We start from the raw sequence: 15017 nt of genomic DNA on the forward strand, positions 1-15017 counted from the left end.
TAAGCCATAAAGGAGAGGTTGGAGGAATATGTTCACATATTGTGACAACCTACTAGTGACCCCATCCATGCTGGCTAAAATCTGTCTCCCTGGTGGGCAGCCCCGGTCCTTATGGACCATTCTCACTCTGATTGTTGTTATGAGGCGATTTATCCCTTGTGTGACCTCTATGCCTGGCCTGTATAAGTAATAATCACTGAGTACAGTCCTCATCAGGTAGCTTGAACTCACCAAACACATATTCCCTCCACAAACGTTCTTTTATTCTGAACATCAGGTTACAACAGATGACAGGATACAAGCAGATGAATAGGTTGTGGTATATATGCGGTCAAAAGATATTGTCTGTAGCTTTTTATGCACAATACATGTGCCCTGCTACATGTGGCTTGTTAGCTGCATCCATGACACAGGAAGTACAATCTTATGCCGGCCATACACGGTTCGAATTTCGAAAGAATTTTCTTTTTCGAAAATCGTATCTAAGAATTTTCGTATGAATTTCGCACCATTAGTGGGCTGCAGCAACGGCCGATTTTCGTGCGGAAATAAAATTTGAGGAATCGGACATGTTGGAAATTTTTTTTAAAACGAACGATTTTCTAATCAATGATGGGAGAATCGTGCGAGAAACGTAATAAGAAAAGAAAATGTACGGAGATAAAAGAAAATTTACGGAGAGAAAAGAAGATTCCCAGCAAAGAAAATTCTTTTCTGTAGCAACATGAGGTGAAATTGAAGGCTTGGTCGGCCGAAATTCAAAAATCAATGGTGGCATCATCGGATCACAAAAAAAAACTAATTTTCTGATTTTGAAAAGAAAATTCGTTCAAAATTCGACCGTGTATGGCCTGCATAAGAAAGAAGGGTGGAGCATTACATACAAAGGAAGAGTGTTATAACATAAGGGAAAAAGAACATAAGAAAACACGTGCATTACCACAAAAGGTCACTAGATGGCAACATGTGAACTAAATATAAACATCCATAAAGAATGGTTAAGAAAACAGTCTATATAAATTCTATGCTGGTTGGGGCAGCACATGGACCTTAGGTATGTGGTAGGTAGAAATGCAGTGTTTTGAAAAGTTTGTTAATAAAGAACATTTTTCCTGCAGCCAGATTTCCTGATCTACATCATCCGGAAGGCGGCGGAGGGTCCTGGAGACAGGGCTGTTCAACCGGAATGTGCCGGCGCCACGCTAGCCCTGAGTGAGACTCCTCATTCTCACTCCTGCTGTGGTTGCCTCCTTTCACTATACACAAGCCCGTCACCTGGAGAGTGACAGTCTAAGCAAGCAACTCTCTGGGTGGCTGCACGCAGAATGCTCCTCTGCCCACCGCCCAGGTGCCTGAGTAAAGGGGGGTCTGCACTGATGGATAAAGGGATTTTTCCTGAGGGGCAGTCTGCATTGATGGAGAGAGGGGTGGTTTACCTTGAGGGGGGTCTGTACTGATGGAGGAGGGGGGCTGTTTATCCTGAGGGGGGTCTGTACTGATGGAGGAGGGGGGTGGTTTATCCCAAGGGATGGGTCTGTACTGATGGAGGGGGTGGTTTGTCCTGAGGTGGGGTTGTACTAATGGAGGGGGGTGGTTTGTCCTGAGGGGCGGTTTGTACTGATGGGGGGGAGGGGTCTGTACTGAGAGGCGACTATAGTTGGTGGAGGGGTGACACCAACCCTAGTGATGCCACTGGTGCCAGGCCCAAGGGAACTGTCCATGCTGCAAGACCAATACAAGAAAACAAACTCAGACGATGTCACATGCAGCTGATCTTTATTGCAACTACAGGGCAGTTCCTGTACTAGGGTGACAGTGTGCACTTATTGTACTGAGAGACTCTGTTTAAAACCAGCACTCTCTCCCTAGGTGAGTGTATTAGGATTGCAGGACATCCCCCCCCCCATTTTTCTCCTCTCTATAACAGAGGGGAAAGGTGTTGTAGTTAGTGATAGCACTGCTTGAATTAAGTGGAAGAGTGGGTTTAATAATAAAGTTGGCAGTGCCTCCACCCAGGACAGGGCCAATGTGGAGGGGATTCCCTTCCTGGAAAATTAATTAGTAATCTAATCAAAGTAATTGAGAGCAGAGAAACTGCCACACTCAGCATAAAACATTAACCATAAGTATGTAGATGCACACCAGTATGGCAATAATACCTTCATACAGTATAAGAAGAAATTACATGCATGTAATGTACAAACAGGTTTTATCATCAAAGGGCCCAACAAGAGTCCTGGTGGAATTGTGCACATATACCCAGGTTTATATGGTTATTAATATAGCTACCTCCAGATGAATGTTCCACTGTTAGAGACCTGAAGACAAGATCAGCAGAGATGGGAGCTACTTCAATGGTGTCCAACCAGCCTGGGACACTGTCATGATGACCTCAACTATCAAGTGGCCTTCAGATGCCTAACCAGTCTCCAGCCTATGCCAGTTATTGAGCCCTGAGCTACAACTAGCTAAAGAATGTATTCAAATCTATTCTAATTATTCTCTTTCTTCCCACCTCTCTCTCTTTCTCTCACCTTTTTAATCAATACCTCAAAATAGCATGTAAAAATCCATAAGTGATGTGCTAAGCCTCTCCAGAAATCCAGAGAACACTGCAACTATCCATCTATGCATAATGAATGACTGTCTCACAACGATATACGTCGGCAATTTGAAGAGGAATATTGTTGTTTTTGCAGCAGCTAGCTGCCATAACTCCAGTATCATCTTCTTCAGTGAGCAGTCCAGTTTCAGATAAAAGAGGTCTCTGTGGTGGATTCTCCACAAGATCACTTTTATCAGGGCGGGAGAGGGCCCCCCCGCCGTGCTCCGGTCATTTCCGCCACGGCAGCCATGCTTGGTTGGCTGCCAATTGAGGGGAAGACGGTCCCTGCTCGGCTCCATAGCATGGGAGGGCTGAAGCAATGTCAAATGTTTCTTCTGCCCTTAGCTCTTAAAGGAGAATTTTTTTTTTTTTTCAAATTAATTTTTTTTATTGCATTTTAGTGTAAATATGAGATCTGAGTGCCCAATGGTACACGTGTGCGTGCAGTGGCCCACTAGTGTGCGCAATAGTGCACGGAAGTGCACGATGGGGCATTGCTGTGCACGATGGCGCACGAGTGTGCGCCCGTGGCTCACACGCTATGGCGTGGCTATTTTAGACATCTCTGGCATCCAAATGGGTTGCTGGTTTGTTGTCAACTTCCGGTTTGTACCTGTTTCCTGCTGTTTGCCTGATTACCTGTTTTGACCCGAACCGTCCCTGACTACGCTGCTCTCATCCTCGATTCGAACATCGGCTTGCTTAACGGACCACTCCTGATCTGCCTTATGGACTCTCTTGATTGTTTACCCGGATTTGACCCTTGGTCTGCCTTACTAACTTTCTTGCCTGATTTTATGGATCTGAGCTTTGATCTGCTTCACGAACTTGCTATTCTGTTACCTGATCCCCTGTTATTTCCTGGACTGTTTACTATCACGCACAGGATCATCAGCCAGTTCCTGATCCCTAGTAACTCACTGCTCAGCTCCTCAGCTTCTTCAGGAACCTACACCTGTTGGTGGCCAGTGCTTCTGCCTGCCACCCGCTCCCTGTACCACCTCCGGGGGACGGGGTGCAAGTAGTTGCAAGGGCTAACCGCTCTCGGCATCTCGGCCTTGGTAAAGAGCTCGGTCCTTAAGTGGTTAGCATATATATTATTTTGAAACTAGCGCCACATTTTTCTACACCAGTGATTCTCAAACTGTGTGCTCTGTGAGTTTTGAAACATTTAAAATTGCTAGCATTTTAAAACCTTGAACATATCGAAAAATGGTAAATCAATGTTACAAAAGTTAAAAAAGTAACATATATATAAATGCAATCTCTGTCAGTCTGTCATTCATTGGTTCCGTTTGTAACGTGAGACTTGTGTGAGATCTTGGGAGAACTTGATCGCTCTAATTATATTACACTACAATAATAGAGACCGTTCCATTCCCACTTTGATGCTTGTAAATAAAGTTTGTTCATTGTTTAGCGAAGGAGAAATACTTAATCAAGTCTGGAACTCTGAAAGAGAAACTGTTAAATGAAAAGCAAGGAAGCAAGCAAAAGTACAAAGAAGATTACAATCGCTTCAATCTGATTTGCTCTCGAAAGCAGGCACATCCTTCACATTAAATGTAAAATTTAATATATATGTAAAAATAAATAAGTTCTTCACCACAGGTGTGCCATGAAAACTTTTAGATCTTTTTGGTGAGCCACAAGACATAAAAGTTTGAGAAACGCTGTTCTACATCCAACTATCCCTTAAAGCTAAAAACATGTATGAGCTGGTATTGCTGGAAGCATTTAAGCATTTTTTTCATTTTTTATTAATAATAAATGTTATAAAAATAAAATTGTATTTGTTGTTATTAAATGTCACTGGATTGACAGCTTAGAACCTTCTAAATGTATTTTAAGGAATGAAAACTACAGCTGAAAAAAAAACTAACTAGAAAGAAGAAGAAAACAAAAAAATAATGGATACATTTTAATTTTAGATCACAGAGGGGAACTATTGGCGATGTTGAACAATGAGTGCAAAAAAAAATAAGCGTCCGTCATATCTTTGTACAGTTATGGATTCTGATTGCCATCTAGTGGCAACATCAGATTATTGCTGTTAGTTTAAAGTACTGTACATTCTACAGGGCAAGCCAAAAGTAGGTATAAATTAATGATCGGATCATGGCATTTTATAGTAGGTGTACAGTGGTGTGAAAAAGTGTTTGCCCCCTTCCTCATTTCCTGTTCCTTTGCATGTTTGTCACACTTAAGTGTTTCGGAACATCAAACCAATTTAAACAATAGTCAAGGACAACACAAGTAAACACAAAATGCAATTTGTAAATGAAGGTGTTTATTATTAAAGGTGAAAAAAAATCCAAACCATCATGGCCCTGTGTGAAAAAGTGATTGCCCCCCTTGTTAAAACATACTATAACTGTGGTTGTCCACACCTGAGTTCAATTTGTCTAGCCACACCCAGGCCTGATTATTGCCACACCTGTTCACAATCAAGGCATCACTTAAATAGGAGCTGCTTGACACAGTACGGTCCACCAGAAGATCCTTAAAAGCTACACATCATGCCGAGACCCAAAGAAGTTCAGGAACAATTGAGAAAGAAAGTAATTGAGATCTATCAGTCTGGAAAGGGTTATAAAGCCATTTCCAAAGCTTTGGGAATCCAGCGAACCACAGTGAGAGCCATTATCCACAAATGGCGAAGACATGGAACAGTGGTGAACCTTCCCAGGAGTGGCCGGCCGCCCAAAATTACCCCAAGAGCGCAGCGACGACTCATCCAAGAGGTCACAAAAGACCCCACAACAACGTCCAAGGAACTGCAGGCCTCACTTGCCTCAGTTAAGGTCAGCGTTCATGCCTCCACCATCAGGAAAAGACTGGGCAAAAATGGCCTGCATGGCAGAGTTCCAAGGAGAAAACCACTGCTGAGCAAAAAGAACATCAAAGCTTGTCTCAATTTCTCCACAACACATCTTGATGATCCCCAAGACTTTTGGGACAACATTCTGTGGACCGATGAGACAAAAGTGGAACTCTTTGGAAGGTGTGTGTCCAAGTATATCTGGCGTAGAAGGAACACTGCATTTCATAAAAAGAACATTATACCAACAGTAAAATATGGTGGTGGTAGTGTGATGGTCTGGGGCTGTTTTGCTGCTTCAGGACCTGGAAGACTTGCCGTGATAAAAGGAACTATGAATTCTGCTATCTATCAAGAGATCCTGAAGGGGAATGTCCGACCATCTGTTCGTGTACTCAAGCTGAAACGAACTTGGGTTCTGCAGCAGGACAATGATCCTAAACACACCAGCAAGTCCACCACCGAATGGCTGAAGAAAAACAAAATGAAGACTTTGGAGTGGCCTAGCCAAAGTCCTGACCTGAATCCTATTGAGATGTTGTGGTATGACTTTAAAAAGGCCATTCATGCTCGAAAACCCTCTAATGTAACTGAATTAGGACAATTCTGCAAAGATGAGTGGGCCAAAATTCCTCCAGGACGCTGTAAAAGCCTCATTGCACGTTATCGCAAACGCTTGGTTGCAGCTGTTGCTGCTAAGGGTGGCCTAACCAGTTATTAGGTTTAGGGGGCAATCACTTTTTCACACAGGGCCATGATGGTTTGGATTTTTTTTCACCTTTAATAATAAACACCTTCATTTACAAATTGCATTTTGTGTTTACTTGTGTTGTCCTTGACTATTGTTTAAATTGGTTTGATGTTCCGAAACACTTAAGTGTGACAAACATGCAAAGGAACAGGAAATGAGGAAGGGGGCAAACACTTTTTCACACCACTGTACATTGACAATCAGATCATAACATTTTATTTTTATAATTCTATTAAATCATTTTTCATTTTCATGCATTTTCTACTTAAAACCCTTATCCTTTACTACTCCCCCATCTCCCCCAAAAAAGTCCATAGTTATCCGGTCAGGTGAAAGTGGTGGTCAGTCAATGATGCGATATCGCCCAATCCAATGCTGTTAGAATGTTTCATCAAGGTACAGTAAATCCTTACTAACAAAGTAAAATGAGGATGGGTCCTAATATAGTGTATAATAATGTATAACAATGTATAATGTAGAAGTAATGCATACCTATTTTTAGCAGACCCTGTATTATATATACAAATAGCAGGTTGGCTCTCCTAGGCAAATCACCATAATTGTACTCCAGCCGCTTTAAGACCACTAGGGAGCACGCATGTGGCAAGAGGCCAGAGCCAATGCGCATGGCCGGTGGCCGCAATGTCCGCAATGTCTGCAGGCCACCCCCGATTGCTCCTGAAAGAGACAGAATGGGAATCTGTTGATGTAAATAGACAAATCCCTGTTCTGTCAGGGGAGGAGAGACATCTGCTGTTCCTAGTGATCAGGAACAGCGATCTGTCTCCTCCTCCAGTCACTACACTTTACTCACAGTTAGAAACACCTCCCTAGGAAACACTTAACCCCTTGATTGCCCCTAGTGTTAACCCCTACCCTGCCAGTGACATTTATACAGTAATCAGTGGTCCAAAAAAAGTGTCAAAAGTGTCCAATTTGACTGCCACAATGTCTCAATCCCACTAAAAATCGCAGATCACCGCTATTACTAGTAAAAAAGAAAATCATAATAAAAATGCCATAAATCTATCCCCTATTTTGTAGACTACATAACTTTTGCTCAAACCAATGAACATATGCTTACTGCAATTTTTTACCAAAAATATGTAGAAAAATACATATCAGCCTAAACTGATGAAGACATTTTTTTTTTACTTTTTTTTTAATTTATTATAGCAAAAAGTAAAAAATATTGCTTTCCTGACAGACTCCATGGCAGCAACGTGTGGGTTAAGTCCCGCCTCCACTACCCTATAGGACACTACTCCCATAAATATTTGCTCCCTGCCCATGGCCGTGTTCTTTTTTTGTCCTCCTCCGTAGGACCAGACGTATGGTCTTTCTACCTGAAGATTGCTCCCACACGGTTCCATCGTTGGTTTGGCCGAATTGCGACTGGATGGAATTGTCGCATGACTCCGCTAAGCCCTAGCTACTAGCGGGGTATGGAGTGGGCATTGGATATAAGCGCTGGAGGAAGCCAAAAGCCTAGCCACTGGCAGGCAGGCTGCGCACTTGGTCGGATAGCCCAGCTAAATAGCAGGTGACCTATTTTGCCCTGAGAAGTCCGGTATGTATTGTGCTTACCTTCGGCCCGGAGACGATCGTGTGGGAGCGGTAAGAGTGTTCCTCTTTTCCATGGCAGCAGTTTGTGTTTATTTTCTTGTCGTTTCTCCTTCATTTTCCGTTCGTTTTCTGTGTCTGTGTATGTGGGTATAGGCGTGACGGTCGGATTAGCCTGCGTTCCACCGGTGCTCACTTCCGGGTCTTCGTCGGTACGTTCGTTCTGCGCATGCGCGCGTACGGCACAGGATCGAGGCTTGGTTCGCGCGTGCGCGGTGGCGGCGGGATGACGCTATTCTCGCATGCGCAGTAGCGGTACACAGGACGCGGTGATGACGTCATTAAGGCGCCTTATTTAAACTTAGAAAATAGCCTGCAGGCTTTGGGAATGCTTGCAGGTTGTTTCGTGACTTCCCCTTGTCCAGGTTTTCTGCTGTGGAGGTAGGTGGCCTTCTGGGAAGAAGGGGGTGGGCGTGTGTGTGTTTGATGCCCTCAGCCTTACTTATATGTCTTTGCAGCATTTATGGAAACCCCTAGAGATATGGACTCACCTCCGCCTGTATGTGGCCAGCCCTCTCTTAATAGGTACTGTCTGGGGAGGAAGTAAGGGGGGGGGGGTGGTCCGGTATTAGTCAGTGTGTTATCTTTCCTTATCTGTATGTCTCTTCTATCTCTGTCTTAGCCCATCTAGATCAGCACAGCAACGCAGCTCAACGCACAGAGGAAGCGATTCTTCTAAGGCCCCATGCGCGCTGTCGGTTTTTCTGCTGAGTTTTTCCTTCAGATTTACCAAAACCATATAATATGAGGTCAAACCTTAGGAGTTTCAATGTGTATGTAATCATGCAGGCCTTTCTACTGGAGGGTTTTGGTAAACCTGAAGGAAGGACTCGGCGGAGAGGCTGGTGGTGTGTATGGGGCTTAAGTCTTACCACCGGCACTCATATTCTAAGTCTAAACATCACGGCTCACCCTCAAGATCTGGGCGCCGTAGCGAGGATCGATCTCGCTCCTCCAGGGCTCATTCCAGCCACTCTGTTATTAATACTTGCTGGGGATGCAGATCGCAAGTTCCTATTGGGAAATCCCTGTGTGACCTCTGCTTTTCCAAAGCCTCTAGTGAGAGAGGGGGTACGGACCAGCAACTAAGATCCCTTGTGGAAAAAGTGGTGAAAGAATCCCTCAAGGGGATCGGGGCCAATCAGACCCCTGTGCCTCAGTCAGAATCACCTCAGTCACCAGTCAGGGATTTGCATGCTCAAGAGCTTTGGGAGTCCTCTTTAACAAGCCACCATTCAGCTGCTGCTTCAGACAGTGAATCTGAGGAAGATAGCCCCTGTGTGGGGTTTGACTTTGCCTTACTTTCTCCCTTGGTGAAGGCCATCAGAGAGGCTTTGAACTGGGAAGATGAGGTGGCTAATCCCTCCAAACAAAGGAAGTATTTCAAGCAACTTAAAAGGGAGCGTCTTAACTTTCCATTCCTGTCTGAACTTGGTGAGGTCATCACGGATGAATGGAGTAAAGTTGAGAAAAAGAATAGTATGCTCTCAAAAGTCCTAAGGTTATATCCCTTTAAGGAGGATGAGGTCAAGTATCTGGAATCCGCTCCACTCGTGGATGCAGCGGTGATGAGATTAGTAAAACATGTGACCCTTCCATTGGAGGATACAGTTTCATTCAAGGATGCCTTAGATAGGCGGATTGATTCCGATTTAAAGAGAGTCTACCTCACTGCTGGTATGGCATGCAAGCCAGCATTGGCTTTAGCGGCTATGTCCAAAGCCATGGAAGTCTGGACGGACGGTGTGGATGATACTCTCAGAAACATTTCGGATGAAGTCGCTAAAAACTCTCCTATCCAGGAGTTGCGGCTTGCTTCGGCTTTTCTGGGGGAGGCTTCGATTGACATCATCCGCCTAGTGTCCCGGGTCATGCTTTCAGCTGTAACCGCCAAACGGGCCCTTTGGCTTCGTCCCTGGCTGGCTGATCCAGCATCTAAACAGGTGTGGTGCCGTATCCCCTTCGAGGGTTCTTCTCTTTTTGGGAATAAATTGGATAATGCCATAACCAGGGCCACTGGTGGTAAGTCAGGGTTTCTTCCCCAGGATAGACGCTTAAAAAGCCAGAGGAGATTTTTTCCTAAAAAGCAGTATCAAGAGCAGGCCAGGGAGGCCCGTAGCTATAAACCGGGTCGGGAATATTCCAGATCATGGAAATCAAGGCAGTCATCCTTTAAGAAATCCGCCAAGAGCAGTGCGTCAGGAGAGAGGGAACCAACCAAATCTTTTTGAGATTGGGCCCGCTCAGATAGGCCAGGTGGGGGCTCGTCTTCTACATTTTCGGCATGTCTGGGCGGCCTCAATCCGGGACCTCTGGACCGTCAGAACGGTCTCTTCAGGCCATTCTTGGACCTTCTGCAGGTCCCCAAGACTAAAGTATGTTCCCACTTCATTTCCAGCCACAGAAGAAAAAAGGCAGATCTTGTTGGCCTACGTGAAATCTTTATTGGCTCAAGGCGCTGCCGTACCCGTGCCAGACGATCAACGAGGGAGAGGAATTTATTCCCCTCTTTTTATGGTCCAGAAGAAAAACGGTTCTTGGAGACCAGTTATAGACCTTACACATCTGAATCGTTTTATCAAGAAGGAAAGGTTCAAGATGGAAACCTTGTCTACAATACAACAGTCAGTCCAGTCAGGAGACTGGATGATTTCAATAGACCTAAAGGACGCTTACTTTCATGTCCCTGTGGCAGAAGATTTTCAGCAGTTTCTGCGATTTTCAGTAGGAAAACTACATCTCCAGTTCGTGTGTCTCCCGTTCGGACTTTCAACGTCCCCCCGAGTGTTCTCAAAGGTGTTGTTGGCCGTAGTGGCTCTATTGAGAACCAAGGGAATTCGTCTTTACCACTATTTGGACGATCTTCTGCTGCTAGCCCAGGACAGAGACCGTCTGTTACTGCACAAGGGTCAGGTTATCTCCACTCTTCAAGAGTTCGGTTGGATCCTGAATCTAGAAAAGAGTCAGTTAATTCCCTCCCAGTCTCTTGTGTTCCTAGGCGCACTCTTCAACACAGTGAGGGGTACCATCTCTTTACCCGAAGAGAAAGTAGTGGTAATTCGAGACAGAATTCGTCCGGCCCTCTCAGCCTCCTATCTTCCGGCTCTTCAGTGCCTGAGGATTATTGGCACCATGGTGGCCACGATTCCAATGGTGAAGTGGGCCCAATGGAAGATGAGACCGTTCCAAAAGGGGTTTCTTCACCAATGGCTGGGCAACAAGATGCAACCTATCCGGATCACATCTTCAATGAGAATCTCTCTGCTCTGGTGGCTTCGGAAGGAGAACCTATTCAATTGCCATTCCATTCTCCCCATCTCATGGGTGACAATAACTTCGGATGCCAGCAACAGGGGCTGGGGCGCCCACTGTTTGACGGAAGTAGCACAGGGCACCTGGGACTTTCCTTCCAGGAGGATGGTATCGAATATTCTAGAATTGAGGGCAGCCTTCCAGGCGCTCCTAGCCTTTCGGCATCTGGTCTTAGGAACCTCGGTCCTACTCAGACTAGACAACACTACAGCAGTGGCATATATAAGGAGACAAGGAGGTACTCAGAGTCTGTCCCTTCTTCAGGAGGTAGAGCCAATCATGTCTTGGGCTCAGAAGAACCTGGTCAACATTACAGCAACTTATGTTCCAGGAACGCAGAACGTCCAAGCGGATTTTCTGTCTCGGGTCAATCTGGACAACAACGAATGGTCCCTTCACGAAGAAGTGTTCAGGTGGATTCTAACGTTGTGGTTCTCCCCAGAGGTCGACCTATTTGCTTCCCCTTGCAACAAGAAACTGGTGAGGTATTATTCCAGGTTTCGGGATCCTCAGGCCTACGGAGTGGATGCGCTGACGGATCGATGGTGGTTCAACAAAGCTTACGCCTTTCCTCCAACTCCTATTATTCTGCAGTTCCTGCGGAGACTCAAAACAGAAGCAGTAGAGGTGATAGCTGTAATACCTTATTGGCCCAACAGGCCATGGTTTCCGCTTCTAATGCTCCTCAGTGTCAGAGATCCGATTCCCTTACCTCTCAGACCCGATCTTCTATCCCAGGGCTCGAAGCTCCATCCCTGTCCAGCCCACCTATGTCTGAGGGTCTGGTTTTTGAGAGGGGAAGGTTAGAGGCTCTGGGTTGCCCAAAGGAGGCCATTCCTACTCTCATGAGTGCAAGGAGGAAAAGTACCAACCAGGTATATGAGAGGATTTGGTCTAGATTCACAAGTCACTTGTCTTCCAGGTCTTGCTCCAGTGGTAATTTGACGGTTCAGGATGTTCTCGGTTTCTTACAGTCCGGACTGGACATTCCCCTATCTGTCAGCGCTCTTCGTGTGCAAGTCTCGGCAATCTCGGCCTTTTCTGGAGTATCCTGGGCTAAACATCCATTGGTTCAGCAATTTTTTAAAGGAGCGATTAGACTTAGACCACAGAGGAAACCTAGGTTCCCCAAGTGGGATTTACCGCTAGTTCTCGACTTCTTCTCTCATCTGGACAGAACACTTTCAGTCAAAGAATTGTCCCTAATGACATCTTTTTTGGTGGCCATATCCTCAGCAAAAAGAGTCTCTGAGATTCAGTCTTTAGGGTCAAAGGAACCTTTCCTCACATTCTTCCCTGACAGAGTGGTCCTAGTGCCAATGCTGGGTTTGAACCCAAAGGTTACCTCAGTCTTTCACGAAAATCAGGACATTACCCTTCCTACCTTTCATTCGGCTGAGAATCAGGATCTTCATCCTCTCGACATGGGAGTTATCTTGAAACGATACCTGGAGGCGACAGCTTCTTTCCGGCAATCAGATTATCTTTTTGTTCTTTTTCATGGTAAAAGCAAAGGCCTTAGGGCTTCGGTCAGATCCATCTCCACGTGGGTGGTTCAGGCAATCCAGTGGGCTTATAATGAGAAGGGCTTGGCTCCTCCTGAGGCGGTTACGGCGCATTCCACGAGAAGTCTCTCTACTTCTTGGGCAGCTTCACGTCATGTGGCTCCTGAGGTTATCTGCAGGGCTGCCTCTTGGTCATCCATTCATACATTTATGGCTCATTATTGTGTTGAACCTGCCAGTCTATCTTCTGTTGATTTTGGCTTAAAGGTGCTGTCGGTGTACAGTGTTAAATAAATTTTTTGTTCAGCATTTTTTGCCCACCCGAGTGTGTTTGGCGAGTTATTTCCCACACGTTGCTGCCATGGAGTCTGTCAGGAAAACGGAAAATTCCTATCAAAATGCTTACCGTAATTTTCCTTTCCTGATGGACTCCATGGCAGCAGGAGTTCCCTCCCAAAATGGCTGGAGTAGGCTAGTTATCGAACACGGCCATGGGCAGGGAGCAAAGATTTATGGGAGTAGTGTCCTATAGGGTAGTGGAGGCGGGACTTAACCCACACGTTGCTGCCATGGAGTCCATCAGGAAAGGAAAATTACGGTAAGCATTTTGATAGGAATTTTCCGTTTTTTGTTCAAAATTGTCAGTCTTTTTTATATTTATAGCGCAAAAAAAAATGCACAGGTGATCAAATACCACAAAAAACTCTATTTGTGGGGAAAAAAAGGAAGTCAATTTTGTTTGGGTGCAACAAACGTCGCACAACCGCACAATTGTCAGTTAAAGCGACCCAGTGCCGTATAGCAAAAAATGACCTGGTCATTAAGGGGCAAATAATTCCGGTCCTTAAGGGGTTAAAGGGGAAGTAAAGCCAAAGTTGTTTGGTTATACTTCTCCTATGGATCACAGAAGTGCAGTTCGTTCTGCACTCCTGTGACCCGTTTTCAGCTGACAGTGGGCTGACATCACAGAGACGGTCCAGGCTCTGAAAAGATCCCAATCATATGGTCGGGATCCACTCAGAACCCTGGATTGGCACTTGCCTCTCAAAGATTTTTTTACTTTAACATTATTGGCTTGGCTTATATACAGCAGCATCACTCCAATTTGATTAATTTCAACTTGAAAAAAAAATTTTTTTTTGATAGTTTTGGCCATGACACCTTTTTTATTTAGCAGTATTAAGACAGAATTGAGTGGTGGCAGTAGTATCCATAATAGAACTAAAAGCTATAGGAAGGTTTACTCCTCAAAAAAAATAAAGCTAAAGCCCCGAACATTGTACCAATTGCTAAACAGTGGCACCTGGTCTAAAAGTGCAGTGAAAAAACAGCTAGTAAACAACTGTGTACACACAAATTTAAGTTTTAGGCTGGGTTCACACTGCTGCGGGGGGAGATCCGGATGTGATTCGCACCGCAAATCACATCCGATCTCCGTAGCGATGCGAGTACAGCCATACAGATAGTATGGCTGAATTCGCATCGCTCCCGCAGCAAACTCGCACGGGACCCTTTTTTTGGTCCGCAACAGAATCGGATCGCATGGGGGTTCACACCATGCGATCCGATTCCTGTGCGAGTCGGCAGATCGCACTGCGATATGCGGACGGATCTGGGGGTGTCATTAACATATCATTGACACTCCCAGCCGTCCGCATAGGGCAGTGTGAACTGCCGGCGGGAGTAATGCGATGCGGGAAAACGCCGCGGATTCGCGGCGTTCCCGCATCGCAGCGGTGTGAACCCGGCCTGAGAAACAATGAGGGAGATTAACTAAAGCTGGTGCACACAGAATCTAGTGCAACTGTTCATAGTAACCAATCAGCTTCTAGGTTATATTGTCAAAACTCAACTGAACAAGCTGAAGTTAGAAAAAGATTAGTTACTATGTACAGCTGCACCAGATTCTGTATGCACCAGTTTTAGTAAAGCTCCCTTAATGAATGCAATCAAATGTGTCAGTCACATAGAAACCATTCATGTATTAATAAAAATAAATAAATCTATACTATAATGTGAGAACAAAAGACAGGTACTGTCTTTTCTCATCTCACAAATTCCGCTCCACTACCGTGTCATACAAGGACCCCCTGTTAAAGAGTGGTCACATTGTGCATAATGGTTATGAATGCCAGAGACCTAATAATGTAATAGGAGTCCATCACTTCTTGTTAGGAATCTCCTTTAAGCATCAAATGGATAAAAAAGGAAGTTATACTGTAAGCCAAGCACTCCCAATAGTGCAAATCAGTTAAAAAGATTTAAAATACTCTTATCTAATACAGAATACAAGCGATGTATGTAAACATAACCGGGAACTGGATCTGTGCACGTGTGATGCACTGTGAAGTCTCAGCATCTGGCTCTTCCCTACACATTTCATCAAAGCTGACATAATCA

Source organism: Lithobates pipiens, unplaced genomic scaffold (assembly GCF_037356315.1).
Source record: "Lithobates pipiens isolate NorthernLeopardFrog02 unplaced genomic scaffold, aLitPip1_a1.2 Scaffold_23, whole genome shotgun sequence".
NCBI classification, from domain to species: domain Eukaryota; kingdom Metazoa; phylum Chordata; class Amphibia; order Anura; family Ranidae; genus Lithobates; species Lithobates pipiens.